This window comes from Protopterus annectens, chromosome 8.part0 (genome assembly GCF_019279795.1).
Source record: "Protopterus annectens isolate FY-2018-M chromosome 8.part0, PAN1.0, whole genome shotgun sequence".
NCBI lineage: Eukaryota > Metazoa > Chordata > Ceratodontiformes > Protopteridae > Protopterus > Protopterus annectens.
In genome coordinates this window covers 561,321,870-561,328,385 of record NC_056741.1, presented here as the reverse complement: position 1 = coordinate 561,328,385, position 6,516 = coordinate 561,321,870, and positions in this window count along the sequence as shown.

Below are 6,516 nucleotides of genomic sequence, written 5' to 3'. Positions count from 1 at the left end.
GGGCAAGTTAATCAGCAGTAATCAGTGGTGAGGCCAGACTAGTCAGCAGGGGTATGAGGGTAAGGCAATAAGCAGTGATTTGTGATAAGGCAGTAAGCAGTGATATGGGAACAAATTATTCAGTAGTGGTATGTGGAAGAGACAGTAAATGTTGGCAAAAGGTAAGTGATTAGAAATGGTGCAGTGGTTGACAAACCCTGTATTGAATGGATAGTTCTCAATTTCCTCTTGGTTAATTGCCTAGATAAGCTTATTGTACCTCGGTGACCACACAACAGAGCAATATTCTAGATATGGTCTCACTAGTGGAAATGCTCAAGTCTGGCAGTATTTCACTCTCTTCTTTCTCTTCACTGTTAGTAGAGACACATTTGCCATAAAGGTTAAGGTCTTCAACTCCCATACACAAGGTACAAGGCTTGATCTTGTCTTCTGGCAAGTGTCTGTATGGAGTTTGTATGCTCTCCCTATGTGGGGGTTCCTCCTTTCTCTCAAATTGGATAGTATCATAAATCACAGACTGCATACTGTGTCAGGTCTAGCCACTCGACTGTGCTGACTAATAGGTTCATAGGAGGTTACTAGGCTAATGGCCCTGGGGCCCTTACAAGCCTAGCCAAGAGTTTACCCCAAAAAGAAACCTCAGTCAGCACCTGTTGCCCCTGTCAGTGAGGGACACAGGTGGAACCCCTGAGACAAATTTGTAGTTCCCCATCTACTCATCAAGGTTGCGCTTGAAGATGGTCAGTGAGGTGCTCTCTTTGATATGTATGGGAAGTCTATTCCAGAGGCAGGGAAACTTCTGGGAGACAAACCTGTCTCTCCAGTAGGTTTTATTGATGTTGCATATTAGATTCAGGCCTTTCGAGCGGGTAATGCGTGAGGAGTTAGACTTATAGATATGGAGCATCTCTAGTAGGGCAGGGTCCAAGATTGCCTTGTAGGTGAGACATAGATCACCCCTGAGCAATCTGTACAGTACCAAATAGAGTGATAGTGATTTGTGCCTGTCCACATAGGACAGGTGTTGGAGGCCATGGATTCTCTTTGTGAGGTATTTCAGTGGCCTTTCCAGTTGATGCAAATGTTTGGAGAGGTACATACCAAACAGGGCATTATACTCAAATACTGGTCTAATGAGGGAGGAGAGGTAATAACCTCCTTTTTTCTGAATGCAATCCTTTTACTTATGAGATGAACCAAATAAAAGGCTTTTCTGATGACTGCTGCTACATGATGGTCGAATGTGAGATTGTTATCAACCTGAGTGCCCAAATCTCTCACCACAGGTTGTGTGCTTAGGGGGTTGCCGTTCATGTAGTAATCAGTAGGGACTGTGTTGTTGCAGAATGATATGATGATACATTTTTTTGCATTTAGCTTGTAGCCATGACTTTGGCACCAGTTATTAGTTGCTATGTGACCCTCTTGCAGTATGTTAGCATCATTTGGGGAGTCAGTCTTAGCACCCAACTTACAGTCATCCACAAACTTGGTCAGCCACTGGCCTTTTGTCTTTGCCTGGTCCTCTGAGAAGTAGCTGCCAAACAGTAGGGGTCACAGGACAGATCCCTGGGGAATTCCACTAGTGACATGTCTGTTATCAGAGGTGGAGGTGCCTTTTTTGACTTTGAGGGTCCTGTTGGTGAGCCAGTTGGCCACCCACCAAATGAGATAGGGATTTACGCCCAGTTGAGTTATCTTTTTGATGATGCCCGAGTGGGGGGTTGTGTCAAAGGCCTTGGCCAAGTCAAGGTAAGCTGTATGCACTGACTTTCCCTCATTCAGGGCCTTGGTGACAGTCTCAAAGAAGTCAACCAGGTTCAACAGGCAAGATCTGCCCTTTCTTTTGGCTTTACGAAAATTGCTTGGAGATGCCTATGTCCTTGTTTATGAGAACCATAATAATATACTTCATGGCTTTACAGATCAGACTTGTCAAGCTAATGGGGTAATAGTTTCCAGGGTCAGTAGTGGCTCCACCTATGTGCAAGAGGATGACAATGGCAGTTCTCCACTTTGCTGGAATGAAGCGTGTACTTAGGCTGTGATTGAATAGGGTGCTCAATGGTGAAGTCAGTTTTTGCTGGAGATGGTAGAGAATACAGCCTGGGATACTATCAGGTTCCATGGAAGCTGTGTTACTTGCCTTGAATAGGGCCTTTAGCACTTGATCTATGAAGATGTGAGGTGTGGGACAAGTAATGGGGATGTCAAAAGGGCCTTTGGGGGGAGAGGGGGATTACGTTTGCACTGAACCTATCTGCTAGCAGGTTGGCTAAGTCAGCAGGAGCGGTGTAAGTGATGCTGTTAAGTACTAATTTGGAACAAACCTGGGTTTTGCCATGGAGGTTCCTGACATAACTGACGAAGGCTTTCTGGTTTCCCTTTGTACTGGATGCAGGTTATGATTCATAATTGGCTTTGGAGGCTTTCACTAGTGATTTAATTTGCTTGTTGAGGCTAAGGAGGAGCTTTTCCAATTTGGAATATGTTCCTTTTTACCCTTGAACAACAGTTTCTTCCTTTTGTTGTAAAGTCTGTTGATAGAGGATGTCCACCAAACAGGTTTGTGTTTCCCTGAGGTGCAGATTTTTGTTCTATAGGATATGGCTGAGTCCATGCAGTTGTACAGGTACTTGTATACTGCATTGGTGTACTGTTCAGCATAGTTGTCTGCATCCTCTGAGGGGGGAGGTGGTATGAAGCTGCAGATACCCTCCCTTAGGAGGTTGTATTCACCTTTTGAGAACTTTTTTAGCTTATTATGGTTGGGGGAGGTGGGATATAAACTTCAAATGAGACCGTCCGATGATCTGATCTCACCAGGGAAGAGCATACTATGGGAGTGGTGCAACAGTCACCCATGTTGGTGAGAACCAAGTCCAGAATGTTATCTCCCCTTGTGGGAAATGATCAACCATGTTGGTGAGAACCAAGTCCAGAATGTTATCTCCCCTTGTGGGAAATGAGATGAGCTGGTCTTGTGCGTTAGAATTGGTGAAGTCAAGTAATCATTGAGTGAGTGCATTAGTGCAGGAATAGTTCACCCGGTGTATGGTGGGTTAGTTGAAGTCACCAAGGATCAGGGTGTTAGGGGGTACCTTGATGGAGTCAAGTAGATCCAGGTAAGAGGAGTGGGTGTCCTCAGTCAATGTCACCAAAAAATGGTTGAGGACCTGGCCTTCTTTGTCCTACAGTGGAAAGAGTCAGTTTTCCTGCCATAAATCTCAGTAGCCCTGGGTCATTCAGGTAGTAGACAGCCAGAGTCTAGTTACTTTGATTACCTGGGATAGCTCTGCTAACCACAATCTGGATGTAAAACTAAGGATTGTTACTCTCAGTATTCGTTAATTGACAAGATGGAGCGTGAAAGTGGATGATATGATGATAAGAAGTCTGTAAATCCTCTGTGTCCAGGAGACAAGATGGAAGGGCAATGAAGCAAAGCTACTACTACTCAGGAGGAGGACTGACTAGAAATGGTGTGGGAATTGTGGCAAGGGAAAGGCTTCAGAAGACATTGCGGGATGTTATCAGAATTAATGACAGACTCATGGTTGTCAAAGGATATAATCTCTTCATAATCTCAAACCCCACAGCATGGCTGTCAGTGAGGAAAAAAGTGCGTTCAGACAGAAGTTGCAGGACTTGCTAGAAAGAGCAGTACTATACCATGAATTGGTGTTGGTAATGGGCGACCTGAATGCACATATCAGGATAGACAGAAAAGGATATGAGTATTGCCTAAGTCCATATGGGTGGGTCAACATGAATAAAGAAGGAGAAGTCATTCTAGAATTCTGTCAGACAAATGGCTTGATGTTGACCACATTAAGTGGCCAACATGCAACTCAAGTAGACTTCCTCCTAGAAAAGAAAGAACATTGGGGTAGAATCAGTGATTGTAAAGTCATCCCCAGTGAAACAATTGGTCCACAACATTAACACCTGGTAGACACAATCATCTGCAAGCAATGGTTAGAGAAGGCAATAAGATCAAAAGAGACTAGGCTGATTACCTGGAATTTAACTGGAGAGGAGGAAATAAAGCACAGAAGTTCAGGGAAGTATTCAGGGCTCTAGAATCTCAGGAAGAAGAGAAATTATGTGGAGTTAAAGAAGAATGCCAGCACCTCAAAACAGCATGTGTGAGGATTTTAGAACAGATATGTGGTGAGGTATGGAAATGAGGTACATAAGGTGGAATGCAAAGGTCCAGGAAGTCATCAAAAGAAAGAAGCACAAGGAAAAGTAGGACATAGAAAAAATGGGCCAGGATCAGAAGGAATACAGACTGGCTAACTAAGAGGCTAAGAAAGCAGTTGCAATAATAAAGAACAAGTCATCTGAGGCACTCTACTAACTTCTGGAAAGCGACTCAGTAGGTAGCACAAAGAAACACTATGAAGTTGCAGGGCAAAGACAGAAAAATACAGAAAATAATGATCAGAAACCCTTCATAAGGGATTCCAGCAACAGCCTGCTCACCAGTCCATAGAATATCAAAGGCAAATAGATAGATTATTTCCAGCAGCTTATGAATAAAAAAAAAACACAGAAGCTGTACTGCCCAGACACATCTTATAATGAAAGAAGAATAGAAGCCCACCTTAGAAGAAGTAAGAACAGTACTGAGGAAAATGAGTCAAGGAAAGCAGCAGACTTAGAGAAGATCACAGCCAATATGATCAAGATTTTGGGTAAGTTAGGGGAGAAATGGCTCCTGAGGATACTCATAGGAGTATGACAAGAAATATGTATCTCAGATGATCAGAGAATAAGCATTCTAGTGCCAGTGTACAAAAAGAAAGGGAACATTCACAACTGTTGTGGTATAGAGGTATCAAACTCCTGTCACACTGCATGAAAGAGTGTACAAAAAGAAAGAGGACATTCACAACTGTGGCGGTATAGAGGTATCAAACCCCTGTCACATTGCATGAAAGTGCTGGAAAGGGTGACTGTACCAGAAAGGCTCATCCAGACTCTGCTACACTTTGCTGTGAAGGAAAGGTTAGTTTGTTTTATTTTTTTTGTATTACTGTATTGCCTTTCTATGTTTTGAATACTGTAGTTTGTTTTCTTTACCTTGTGTTTTGCTTGCATTCTGTTTTAACAGCATATTAAAACTTCAAAAGAGACCACAGTTCTCTCTGTTCTGAGTCAGGCAGAAATAAGAACTGATTAATTAAGGACTCATTCATAAGACAGAAGAGGTCACTTAAGGTTAATCACTTGTTAACAGAGTGGGTGGAGCTAGGTACTAAAATTTCTATTTAAGGAGTAAACTAAAACATTTCAGAGCTTTACCAGAAAGGCTCATCCAGACTCTGCTACACTTTGCTGTGAAGGAAAGGTTAGTTTGCTTTTATTTCTTGTATTACTGTATTGCCTTTCTATATTTTGAATAATGTAGTTTGTTTTCTTTACCTTGTGTTTTGCTTGCATTCTGTTTTAACAGCATATTAAAACTTCAAAAGAGACCACAGCTCTCTCTGTTCTGAGTCAGGCAGAAATAAGAACTGATTAATTAAGGACTCATTCATAAGACAGAAGAGGTCACTTAAAGTTAATCACTTGTTAACAGAGGGGGTGGAGCTAGGAACTAAAATTTCTATTTAAGGAGTAAACTAAAACATTTCAGAGCTTTACCAGAAAGGCTCATCCAGACTCTGCTACACTTTGCTGTGAAGGAAAGGTTAGTTTGCTTTTATTTTTTTGTATTACTGTATTGCCTTTCTATATTTTGAATACTGTAGTTTGTTTTCTTTACCTTGTGTTTTGCTTGCATTCTGTTTTAACAGCATATTAAAACTTCAAAAGAGACCACAGCTCTCTGTTCTGAGTCAGGCAGAAATAAGAACTGATTAATTAAGGACTCATTCATAAGACAGAAGAGGTCACTTAAGGTTAATCACTTGTTAACAGAGGGGTGGAGCTAGGAACTAAAATTTCTATTTAAGGAGTAAACTAAAACATTTCAGAGCTTTACCAGAAAGGCTCATCCAGACTCTGCTACACTTTGCTGTGAAGGAAAGGTTAGTTTGCTTTTATTTTTGTATTACTGTATTGCCTTTCTATATTTTGAATACTGTAGTTTGTTTTCTTTACCTTGTGTTTTGCTTGCATTCTGTTTTAACAGCATATTAAAACTTCAAAAGAGACCACAGCTCTCTCTGTTCTGAGTCAGGCAGAAATAAGAACTGATTAATTAAGGACTCATTCATAAGACAGAAGAGGTCACTTAAGGTTAATCACTTGTTAACAGAGGGGTGGAGCTAGGAACTAAAATTTCTATTTAAGGAGTAAACTAAAACATTTCAGAGCTTTACCAGAAAGGCTCATCCAGACTCTGCTACACTTTGCTGTGAAGGAAAGGTTAGTTTGCTTTTATTTTTGTATTACTGTATTGCCTTTCTATATTTTGAATACTGTAGTTTGTTTTCTTTACCTTGTGTTTTGCTTGCATTCTGTTTTAACAGCATATTAAAACTTCAAAAGAGACCACAGCTC